We start from the raw sequence: 13170 nt of genomic DNA on the forward strand, positions 1-13170 counted from the left end.
GAAACCAAGCTGATTAGAAGCTTGGAATTTCCTCTCTCTCTCTACTCCAGAGAGCGGGGAGGGGCTGGAAACGTTGTTAATAATTGATCATTCTTATGTAAGGAAGCCTCCTTTTTGTTGTTATTCATGTAGGCTTATATATATAGCTTCATGAAAATAGTATTCTTGATTTATTTTTAATTCAGCATGTCTTGTTAATGCCTCATATAAAAGACACACTCAAATATTAAATGAATGAGCGAATGGATGAACGTTGGTATATGTAAAAATATGCAGAAGCTGTGTGAATGGAAGGGGTTTGGGCATTGACTATCTTCTGTTTCTTTATACTTTTTTCTTCTTGAATTATTTCAAATACCCTGTGTGGAGTTCACTTTTGAATTATTTGTACAAAACAATTTTACAGCTGACAAGCAGATATGAAGCAAATCAAGCTAGATGTGTAGAGTAATTGGATAAGGTTTGTGATGTGATGCTGCAGGGTTTCGAATGAGGAGAGGCTTGTCATTGTACTTGGTAGAGGACTGTTAAAACTATTGAGGCAGAGGAATAATCTTCTGACTATAATTTGTTGGTAGATTACAAGGGAATGATATAGAAAACTACTTAGAAGATATAGCAGTTGGAATTAAGTTCCAGTTGTGAATGAAGAAACCCTAAAATAAAAGTTATTCTAAAGGACAGAAATTTATTTTCTCACAGGTATGAGTATGGAAGTGGGCACTGCATGGCGTCTGGGACCCATGCTCCTTTCACGTGGCCACTCTTCTTCTATGCATGACCTCCATTCTCTATATCACCTGAGGGTCAAGACGATGCTAGCCATCAGGGCTGCATTCTAGCTGCGAGGAAGAAAAAAAGAGAGAAAGGCAGTCGTTCCCCTTTTGAGGATATTTCTGGAAAGTTGCACATAAATCTTTAGCTTACATTCCATTGTCCAAAGTTTAGTTAAGATAGCTACATAAGAGGCTGAGAAATGTAATTTTTCTTCTGAGCAGATGCATGCCTAGCTAAAAGTATTTGTTTCTGGTACCCAACAAGAAAGGTAGCCTTTTGGCCAGAACCGCTACCTTCCAGAAATTTGCCAAAATGACCAACACAAAGGGGAAGAGGAGAGGCACCCGCTATATGTTCTCTAGCCTTTTAGAAAACATGGAGTTGTTCCTTTGGCCACATACATGGGAATCTACAAGCAAGGTGATATTGTAGACATCAAGGGAATGAACACTGTTCAAAGAAGAATGCCCCAAATGTTACCACGGGAAAACTGGAAGAGTCTACAGTGTTACCCAGCATGCAGTTGGCATCGTTGTAAACAAGTTAAGGACAAGATTCTTGCCAAGAGAATTCATGTACTATTAAGCATATTAAGCACTCCAAGAGCTGAGATAGCTTCCTGAAACATACGAAGGAAAATGTTCAAAAAAAGAAGGAAGCCAACAAGAAAGGTACCTGGGTTCAACTGAAGCACCAGCCTGCTCCACCCAGAAAATCACACTCTATGAGAACCAATGCAAAGGAGCCTGAGCTGCTGGAACCCATTTCCTATGAATTCATGGCTTGATAGGTGTAAAGAAATAAAAGAACTCTAATTAAGTAGAAGTGTGGTATCCCATCCCTCAAAGAAATATTTAAAGAAAAAAAAAGTAGTTTGGATATCAGAGAACAAATGAACAGGCCTTCCAGTGGTGGTTTTTAAATATTCTAGGAAATATGGAGAGAAGATCATTGGCTAATATATGTAGAAATTTTCTTACAAAAGAGGGCATGCATTCATTCATTCAACAAGCATTTATTGAGAATTGTCCTGAGAGCCCAATGTGGTTCTAGGTATAAAAGGAGTTATCTGTACAGAATGTGTGATAAAAGCTGTAAGAGCAGATAGGATTGTCAGGAAGAGCACAAAATCTCTGAAGAACATCAAAAGAAATCTTTAAAAGCAGTGCTAAGACAGTATGGGAGAGGTGGAGCGTTTAACCTTAGGTAAGACAAAGAGCACCTCTTCGAATTTCTCAGGGACTAAAGACCTGAGGTCTGTCGGAAGGCCCAGCAAGAGCCCAGCATCCTCACCCTTCTGCCCCACCAGGCTTATAATTTATTAACTTCTCTATTCAGTTCTGGCCTTGGCCATCATTTTATGTTTATGTCACAGGTTTAAAACTTTGGAAATAAGAGTAAGGAAGAACCTACGGTATATTATGTTTTCTCCATTCTAAGGTGCACATTTTTACATTTTTGGAATGAGACTAAAATATACTTTCTATGTAATACTTTATGTACTTTGTTTAAGGAATAAACAATAAGTAGAATAAAAAGCAGCATACATCATCTGCCCCTCGCCCTTTTTTTTTTTGTTTACTTGCTTGCTTCTACTTATCTGTCCAAACCAGAAGAGAGTGAACATTTTGGCCTGTATAGTATTTTGATTCTCTTGGAACCATTTTCAAAGGTTTATGATTTTAGTTGGATGTTGTTTATTCTAATATAATGATTTCTAGAATTTAATAGGTATTTTATTATTATAGTTCACATTAAGGCATATGGATATAATTTCTTACGTGTTCTTATCTATTCTTAAAATATCCAGTTAAGTAAAAATGTAATAGATTGGCAGATAAAGCTTTCAGAGGATATTTCTTTGACATATACAAAAAGTATTTCTGCCTAAGTTGTAATTTGAAAAGAAAATAAGGCAGCATTTGTTTTTGATGGAGTTTGTAAGTTAGCTCTAAAAGCAAATCACTTATAAGTACCATACTTACATAATATGCTACCTGATCATTTGATTATACTTACTTGGAAAAGTATGTTTTCTAATACCTTTTACATTTTTTATTTTATAATTCAGAAATTTTAAAAATTTCTAATCTGTGGTCACATGAATTGGATTTTATATCTATGCCTGAAATATAAAAATATGCTGTGTTGGTGATTGTTTCTTGTCTGTTACAAAATCTATGTTTACTTGCTTCTTTAGAAGTTAACATTGTAGTGGTCTTGAAATTTAATCATATGCATATACATATGTATGTAAAATCTTCAAGAAAGTTTTAACTTTCAGTTATTACATGGTTGTTCATTTGGATACTTTCTGTTTTGCTGACAATCTGTACCCCAATTCAGTGGCTTCTCATTCTAATTGTCTGAGGATGCTCATGGTCTGACCCCAGGACCTCTTTCCACATCTCTCCAGTGTTTTCTATGCCCTTTGCCTTCTGTGTTCCTTCTATAGTGGCAGTTCCTCCAGCATGCGATCCTACTTCTTGCTTCAGAGCCTTTGCACTTCCTTTCCCCCATCTAGTAATACTCTCTTTCAACAGTCCTAGCTCAAACCCCGCCTCCTTAAGGAAGTTGTCCTTGATAACTGGTTCAGATGTAGACACTTTTTGTACACACTCCCTGTGGTGCTTTTTCTTTTTACCTTTTATCTGAGTTCATTTTATAATATTAGATTAATTCTACCTCTTTCACTAGATGATAAGTTCCAGGGCCAGGTCGCCTTTGCCCACTAGCACCTAGCAACATACTTACCACATGATAAGTATCAGTTAAAACTTTTTTTAAGTGAGTGAATGAGTAAGCATAATACTTTATACTGGAGAGCTAAGCAAAGTTCACTTTCACATTACTGATCCCTATCAAGAAAAATACATACATTTAACTCACTGTTATCTTTGGAGGTAAAACTCCTATAGTATAGTCAAAAGAACCTTTTGACTGGAGAGAGCCAGAAGATCTGTATTCAGATTTCACCTCAGTCACTTTCTAGTTGTGCAATCTCCATCAAGCCACTTAAATGTCTGGGCTTCAGTTTATCTATCTTCCATATTCATGACTAATGCCTACCTTGAACATGAGTTTGAGGTTTAAGTGAAAAAAAAAAGAAAGACATATGAAAGAGCCTGGTGCTGTGCCTAATTTAAAACTCATCCTCAACTGTTATTATTTGCATTTGAATATAATTATTGTCTTTACCATCTTATGCATTCACCTCGTAACTCTGATTTCTCTAAGCTCAAAATTACATAATTTGTCTAGTGAACACAGTGGTTCTCAAAGTGCAACCCTCGCCCTCTCACCCCCTGCATGTCAATCAAAGGAATATGTTTTGTTTTTATTATTTTGATCTCCTGGAGTGGAAGTAGGGACCAGGGAGTTTGACTGGGGACAGTGACAAGGGCAGAAGGTGAGGAGTAGAGAGGCCACAGCAGTCTCTGGACTGTGGGGTGATTATCATGTGGAAAAATTACAGATGTGAGGAGCTCTGGGATTCTGCAGAGTAAAGAAAGTAGAGTAAGAGTGGGAAGTAGGACCAGGAATTATGTTATGCTTCAAATGGATTGCCTGACATATTCTCCCAAACAGCTCAAATACATAATTACTATTATTATCTTCACTTTACATATGAGGTGACTGAGGACAGAAGGAGGTTAATCAAGACAAGGTTTCCCAGCTGCAAGTGACAGAGATAAGATTTGAATTCCCACAGTCTGACTCCAGAGCCCCCACTCTTAGTCACTAGGTTTTATTGCCCAGCTTAGGTGAGGAGGCATTGCTTTGGATAGTCCGAGTACAAGGGATTCATCCCAGGAGAGTTTAGGAGAGTGACACAGGAAGATCCAGGTTCCCCAGGAACACTCACTTGGGAATTCATCCAGGCAGCTCTTATATAGGATTTAAAGTGGACTTTGGGTGCCCTTTTACCAGGTAGCTTGGATTTCCTCCTGCTAGTGCCCCTTTATCTTTTTAAAAATAATTTAAAATTTTTTTCATTTACAGTTGGCATACAATATTATATTAGTTTCAGGTGTACAACATAGTGATTAGACATTTTTATAACTTATGACATGATCACCCCAGTAAGTCTAATACCCATCTGACATCATACATAGTTATTACAATATGGTTGCCTATATTCCCTATGCTGTACTTTATATCCCTGTGACTGTTTTTATAACTGGCAATTTGGACATCCTAATCTCTTCCCCTTTTTCACCCATCTCCCCAATCTCCTTCCCATCTGGCAACCATAAAAATATCCTCATCTTTATTTTTGAATGATAATCTGTTAGAGTCATAGAATTACATCAACACGTAAGTGTTTGTGCAGTATGCCAAATACCATGATATTGTTGGGGATACGTCTTATGAAGAAGATAGATGTCAGTCAGTTTTCACAGTAGAGGAAGAACTTTGATAGAGGAAGTCTCACAGGATACCTTAGAATAAGAGGAAGAACTCTGAATCCTGCCCAAAGAGTCATGGAACACTTCTTTACACATTGTACAAAGTCACTAAGGTGTAGAAAAACAGAGGAACTGTTTTAGTTATATTATAATATGGCTAGAGTGCCTCATGCAAGAGAGCATGGCAAAAAATGGAGCTATAAAAGAAACATTTACTGACCACTTTCATGTGTCTTATATAGAGCTATGAGTGTTATGGACTGATAAGACCATTTTATTTTACTTAGTCATACTAAATTAAGGACTCATCTTTTATTCCAAAAATCTTGATACTTTTCTAAACTTTTTTGTTTTACTAATTTTACCTTAAATTAATAATAAAAAAAAAAAGTTGAAATTTCCATTCAGGGAAAAATACCTTTAAGCATTCAGCACTGCTGTTTATAGGACTGACTTGATTACACATTAGAAAAAAGATGAAGCATGCTAAATACAGTCTCATATTACCTTTTAAAGACATGTATGGTTTATAATTTATAAAAGAAGCAGTGATTTATGCTAAAATATCGATTCTTCCTATTTACCAGATAATTTTCTTAGGCAGTTCACTTAATTCCTTCCAGCCTCAATATTTGTTATTTGTAGAAAGGACTATTGAAGTGTTAAATGAGATCATTTATTCAAAGATAACTGTCACTCCGAAAGCAGCATCTGTTATTGTTATAAATTTGAGTTCAGAAGTACCCATAAGAGATTTTAGAGTGTCATCAGCAGATGTTTCTTTACTTACTTTCTTCCTCTGCTGTTACTTTTGCCTTTGTGTTTTGCTTGCTTCTTCCAGTTCCAGCCCCTCTCGTTTATCTTTTCTTTTATCTTGTGAGAGCAATTGTTCACTGATGTGCATGATCCTGTCCAGGTCCTGACTGTCAGCTGCTTTCAGAGTGTGATCAGTGTAAAGACTAGACACAAATGAGAAAAGACTGGCTACAGTGCTTGAAGTAATTCCTTGTTCATGTTATCATCTCAACTGACTGAGAAAAAGCCAAAGGGATATTAAAACCCAAGGGGTAAAGTATTAAATGGTGTGAAAATACCAACACCAGAGAGAAAACAAGTACCTATTCCTCCATGAAAAGAAGATGAATAATGAGTGTTGTCGGGTTATGTTGACAGTCTTTGGTAGCTTTTCTGTATCTTTATTATAATCACCTTAGCAACCAGTTTTTTAGAACTTAATCTTTTTTGTTGACTTCCTTAGGTGTGTGGGATAGGTACTTCCTTTCAGCAGCACCTTTTCTACAGAATATGTATGTGGTTTCCTTCCTAACGCTCAGTTGCTGTTTTGGCAAATGCAGATCTGGATGATAGCATAACCTTAAAATTGCAAAGGCTCATTCTTTTTTAAAATAGATTCTATTTTCCTCCGCCTCCCTTCCTCTCTTCCTTTATTGTGGTAAAAAACTTTTGTGAATAGTTTTTGCACTCTGAACATGGGTGTGCAAATGTCTCTTCAAGACCCTACTTGCATTTCTTTTGGATATATTCCCAGATGTGAAATTGCTGAATCATATGGTATTTCTATTTTTAATTCTTTGAGAAACCATCATACTGTTTTCCATAGCAGCTGCACCATATTCCATTACTACCAACAGTGGACAAGGGTTCCAGTTTTTTACAACCTCATCAACACTCGTTATTTTCTGGTTTTCATCCTAACGGGTGTGAAGTGGTGTCTCACTCTGGTTTTGATTTGCATTTCTCTGATGATTAGTGATGTTGGCATCTTTTCATGTGTTTATTAGCCATTCCTATATGTCTCCTTTGGAGAAAGGTCTTTTCAAGTCCTTTGCCTGTTTTTTAACCAGGTTGTTTGTTTTGTTGTTGATGATGATGAGTTGTAAGATTTCTTCATTACTCTGGATATTAATGCTATGTAATTAGCATTAATTTGTATATTACTTTAAGGAGCTCTCCAACTGCAAGAAATAAGAAAGGAGTTTTGGCTGGTTACAGAATAAACCTCAGGGGCATAAAGCTATTGTGTATTAGGCATTAAACTAAGCACTTTATATTCTTTAATTCTATCTTCTCAAATTCCTAGGACAAGGAAGGTTATTGTTCTTATTTTAAAAATGGGAATGTGGAGTTAAGTGACTTGTAGGAGGTCAACAGATACAATGTGGCATCAGTGGATTTTGAACAGTAGTTTTTTAATTCACCATGTGTATTTTATTGCAGATCTTTCTGACTAAACCTCTTGTACTTTTTTTTTTTATCTGATTGAGTCTGGTGTAACATACCTGAACGATAGTGTTTCTAATGATGATAAGACATCTGAATTACCCAGAAAAGATGTTCTCTGTTTAATCTTTGCGTCTTCTATTTACAATTTAATTCTTAGAGAAATAAAACTGTGTTAAATTAGAAATTTTGGCTAACTTAATCTCTTTCTTGACCAATGCAGATAATGGAGAATTTGGAAGTTTGTGTTTTTGTAATTTATTTATGTATTTATGCTGCACCTGCTCTGGGCCAGGACCTCTGCCTACACAAAACAGAGGTGGTTTGCTCTTTCATGATAGTGGGGAACATGGGCAAGAAACAGCTGAAGACAACTACACATAATACTGACAAATGTCAGCTAGAATTCTACTTCCCTAAACCTTGCTCTGATGGTTATTGGAACTAAAATATACGTGCAGGGCCCTGGGCCCTGAGGAGGTATGCAGAGGGAAGTTTGCTTCCAAAGTATCAGTCACTAAAGGGATCAGGTAAACTTGGCAAATATCGTATTATATTCCTTTTTCTACATTCTACTACAATTCTCTTTAATTATTGGAAACTGACATTTTTCCCCCCTCCAGAAAATATAATTAAACACCTTCATGCTGTCAGTGCCACTGCTGCTCTCCATGATCTGTTGCCAGCGTGAAGCTTTTGTTGAGCATTATTGCATGACTATGTAATGACCAGGAAGCAAAATCAGCCCAACTCTGACACATTCCTACTATGCTATAACTAAATGAGCTTGCAACTCAATGCTTTTACAGTGATTAAAGAACCATATTCTCTATTCTCCTGGTATTTAAAATATACAAGTGATTGTAAAGAGTGTTTTTTTTTTTTAAATTACATTTGGCTTTTCTCAGCACTGTTTTAAAAATCAGAACATTTTCATTGATTTCTCTCAAGACTCAGTAAAAATTTGAGGTCAGTAATAGTCAAACTATTTTTTTTTTTTTTACCTGTTTTCAGGCATCTCTGAAGTTCATTAAGGCATTTTGCTCTTGGAGAGGGACTTAGGTTTTTACACAGTATTCTTTAATATGTATAATAATTACAAAGAGATCTGCTTTTAAAAAAATTGGTGACTCCTTGGCTGCATCCCAAAATTTAGATTTTGTACATATGACATACAACTGCGTTTCATACAGAACTATCTCCGGTGATCCATGGACCACACTTTGAGAAACACTGGTTTGGATGTACAGAAAGGCCTCACTGGACATATCCATTAAGACTGTGTGAACCTATGCATTTGAACATGGGTGTAGATGTAGCCATCTTCCCTAATTAGGGCAGATAAACTTTCTTCTGTATTAAACTAATTTCACTTTATGTTTTAAGCCTATAGGTGGTCAATGAACTTGCATTTTGTCTTTATAGAGAGATCATTTGCCAGCTCCTCCACTGAATGAGTGTCTTACTCCCACATCCCTCACTATCAGAGGAATTTGGCAGAGTAGTCAGTTTCCTCCAGCATGAACTAAAGAAGGCATTGAAATGAGATTTGTGAAAATGAGAGGTGAAGATAGCCCACCTCTAACTTCAGTTTAGACTTGGTCTAATGGCTCTGATTTCTGAAAAATAGAATAGTGAAACTGGCCTAATCATTGAGGACTTTTAAATTCTATTCCCAGTTTTGCCATTAGTTTGCAATTAATTTCTAAGGTTCTTGATGTCCTTTATTGTGAATGATTAAGGGTTGGGGACAGATTCTTTCCCTCTCCAGACTAAAAGTGATTCTTAAGTGTTTAGCTACTGATTATAGAAATTGAATCTTTCTTACTCTGCTGTTGTGTGACTGAAAGAAAGATACCAACCAAATTTGTTATCTTATGCTTTTGATAGTACCTAATTCAAATGCCCCCCCCCTTTTTTTTCTCCCTCTTTAAATTTGCCCTTATATCCTTAGCAAGTAGCATGACGTCTGGCCCAGAGCAGGCATTCAGAATTTTTTTAAATGAATAAATGGAATGAAGTTAGTTATTACTCCTTTTCCCTGACTCCTTAAGTTCCTTTTCCTATTCCAATTGACACCTTAGCCCATATTAGATCCGTTTCTTATCACTATTGATTGCATAGTAATAGCCTCCTAAGTGGTCAGGTTTCCTATTCTCCTCTGAACCATCGCTCACTTATTGTCAAATACTATTCAGAGTGTTTCATCCACCTCTGCATTATCTGGTAGCAGTTCCAGGCTTATCTTCCCCTTCATTCTTGAGCTCCAGGTTAAATTCACCAGCTCTCTGTTATTGATACCACAAACCAGCTCATTCAAACAAAATTGTTACCTCCTTGTCCTTCACCCATTTCTAAGGATCAGACCTCAGTTTCTCTGTTATCCTTCCCCTTCTTTTACCTCAGGCATCCAAACAGTTCACAAGCTTTATTGATCTTGTCTATCAAATTATTTTCTGCCACCACATGCTGACTTTGCCTCCAATTCTTTGACCACCATTCTATTTTTACAGTCTTCCTCTTGGTCTTCATGTTTTCTTTTCTCCCCTCTTCAAGTCAGCCTATGTATACTGCCACCAAATTAAACTTCCAAAGGCTGGACTCTGGGATTTCCTATGTGTGTTCTATGTGTGTTCTTCCCCTAAACTGTAAATTCCAAAAGGACTGAGGCAGATTTTAGACTTCCCTCTGCCACTCTAGCAGATGTGCACATAAGATGCTCCTTTTTATCTTCCTTGTGTGGTGGGTAAGCATATGGAATTTGGAGTGAGACCTGAATCTAAACCCCAGGTTCCACAACCTCCATGAGCCTTAGTCATCTGTAAGATAGGGTGATTATATCTTATAGGATTGTTAGGAGGGTTTTGTTTTAGTTTTCTTTTAGTTGTAAAAATTTTCATACATTTCAAGCACGAAGAGGTCAGTGAATTCCCATATATTATTTTCCCAGATTCCATAATTACCAAGATTTTACAGTACTTGTTTCACCTATTCCTTATTTTTCTTTACTAAAATATTTTTAAACCATTTCCAGACATGATGTAATTTTATCCATGCATGCGCATCTCTAAAAATAAAACTGTAATACCATTAACGTACCTAACACAATAATTCTTTGGTTTTATTTAATATATAACCCATAATCAAATTTTTTTATTGTCTCCAAATGTATTTTTACAGTTGGTTTGTTCAAATCAGATTTCAAACAAGATCCTCACATTACATTATTTTGTTGTCTCTTTTTTAAAAACTAAATGTATTGAAATACATACAAACAGAAAACTGTACTACAGTTTGATGAATGTCCACCCACCATCCAGGACAAAATAGAATATTACTACCACCCACAAGTCACTTTGTGCCCCCTCTTATTCACCATTTCTTCCCTCTTCCCCAAAGGTCAATACTATCTTGACTTCTAAAACCATAGATTAGCTTTGCCTGTTTTTGAACTTGATAAAAATTGAATCATGTGGTGTATGCACTTTTCTATCTTGGTTTCTTTCACTCAATAGTACATTTCCAATATTCAAACATGTTGCCTATAGCAGTGGTTGCTTTTCATGGTTGAATAAAGTTCCATTGTACGAATATGCCACAGTTTGTTTACCCATTATCCAAATGGGCATCTTGAAGATTTTATTGTATAACACTGAATATGCAAAGGGATCAGCATAATGTCAGTGGAAGTTCAGTTAATATTAATACAGTATCTTATGTTTAAAATTTTCTCATTGTATATCGATTCATTTGAATTTTGATTCACCTAATGGGAACATTTTAGATTTTCATTATTAGTTAAAGCTTTTTTTTCTTACTCTATGGTCTCTTAAGGAAATAATCTTAAGAATTTTTGTTCTAATTGGCTGCCAGAATTTTGTCTCTTTAAATTTATGGTTGATTTTCTTTTCTAATTTTATATCTAATATAGATTGCATTTTTTGTAAATGAAAGGAAAGAAATTTCTGGCTTTTTTTTTCTCTAAATTTTGTATATAATTTTTTTTTTGTTTTATTTTGGCCTGACTTTCACCTAAGGTCATGGACTCTATAGCCAAACTTTCTGATTTCAAATCCCAGCTTTACCATTCACTAACTGTGTTACTGCACAAGTTATCTACCCTCTTTGTTCCTTAGTTTCCTCATCTGTAAAATTGGTGATAATACCTACTATGCAGAGTTTTCATAAAGGTTAAATAAGTTAAACTATAGTAAAGTGCTTAGAAGAATATCTAGCTGTTATTATTATATGTAACTATAGTTCTCATATTTTTGTGCTTCAATTAATATCTACTGTAGGTCCTTAGGATACATATTTTTTTATATGCTCGAAAAAATGTCCACTACATTTAAGAGAAAAATTTATTGTTGTCATGACAAATGTAGTTTCTTTACACTGACATGTTATCATTATTTTCTCTATTTCATGTGGACTTTCACTTGAGAATTGCTTTTACTACTGGAGTTCATATGCTGTTTTGGGGACTTTGGATTCTCTTTCATATGCTTTTACTTCTTAAAACTGTATGTACTGACTAGCTCTCAGAATTAAAAGTTGATTACTGCATAAGAAAATTAGATTGGGATGTTTATCATAACTCCATTATTTAGAAATGGGATTTTTGTATTTAATCTATAAGAAAACTTATTTAAATATTTTTTCTATATTATTTTTATTATTTGGAAACAGACCAGGTAACTAAATGCTTCTAGAGTTGTATTGGGTCATTATTCCAGTGTGTTGAACATTTTCTATTAAAATACTGGGCAGTGACTTGAATGAAGTTTCTTTCTTGGGAGAAAGGGTTTGTTACTTAGCAACACGTATGATGATAGGAAAATACCCTGAGACTATATTGGAGAAATCTTATTAGCTTTCTTGGACAAGGAAAAGGCATCAGTGCTTTGATACAGAATTATGAGCAATTTGGGATTCCTTTCTTCAGATAGCATGGTCATGGGGCTAGAAAATCCATGTTTAAAACAAGCGTGACTGTTCAGCTGAGTCAGAAGACTCCTCTCCCTCCAGTTATTCTAGGTTGATGTTCATTCCGGGTTACTTAAGTAAAGCTTGGTACCAAATGAAGTATCTTACTGATCTCCTTACTAATTTCTGAGTTTTATTTAGAAATAGAAGGGCAATTAGATTATTTGTGATAGGAACTATTGCTACTTGATTACACATTGTGAAAGTCAATGAAAATCTATATAAGATTGACTGTTTATGTCTACGGCCAAGCTACCTTGAACAAGCCCGATCCTGTCTGATCTCGGAAGCTACGCAGGGTTGGGCCTGGTTAGTACTTGAATGGGAGACCACCTAGGAAGACCAGGTGCTGTAGGTGTAAAAAATAAAAAAATAAGAGATTGTAAGCTGACAAGGTCCTTCCAATCTGTGAGGTCAACCAAGGATTGCCTTGCCTAAAAAAAAAAAAGAAAAAGAAAAAAGATTGAATGTTTATTACAAGTATTTTCTAGAAGTAATAGATATAGTAAGATCCTAGATCTTTACAACACTTTTAATATATTGTTGCTAAAAATCTAGTAAGGGGTGTGTGTGTGTGTGTGTGTGTGTGTGTACAAGAAACAAAGTATGGGTTCTTTGGATTTTTTTCCCCTTAATTTTAGAGGAAATCCTCATTGGTTTCAAATAAAATAATATTCTTTATTTCACCTCTTCAATGTATTTTTAGTGAAATTGGAATGTTTTAAGAAAACCGTTCTTTTCATACATTTTTTTTGCC

At 35.5% G+C, this 13170-nt stretch overlaps 1 protein-coding gene and 1 pseudogene across 5 annotated transcripts in view; both read left to right on the forward strand.

Annotated features, from left to right (window-relative positions):
- PATJ (PATJ, crumbs cell polarity complex component) overlaps window positions 1-13170 on the forward strand; it is a 289564-nt gene that overhangs the window by 145683 nt on the left and 130711 nt on the right. The window lies entirely within an intron of this gene.
- Window positions 12653-12771, forward strand: LOC112485854 (annotated as a pseudogene).

Source organism: Pteropus alecto, unplaced genomic scaffold, assembly GCF_000325575.1.
Source record: "Pteropus alecto unplaced genomic scaffold, ASM32557v1 scaffold25, whole genome shotgun sequence".
In the NCBI taxonomy this organism is placed as follows: domain Eukaryota; kingdom Metazoa; phylum Chordata; class Mammalia; order Chiroptera; family Pteropodidae; genus Pteropus; species Pteropus alecto.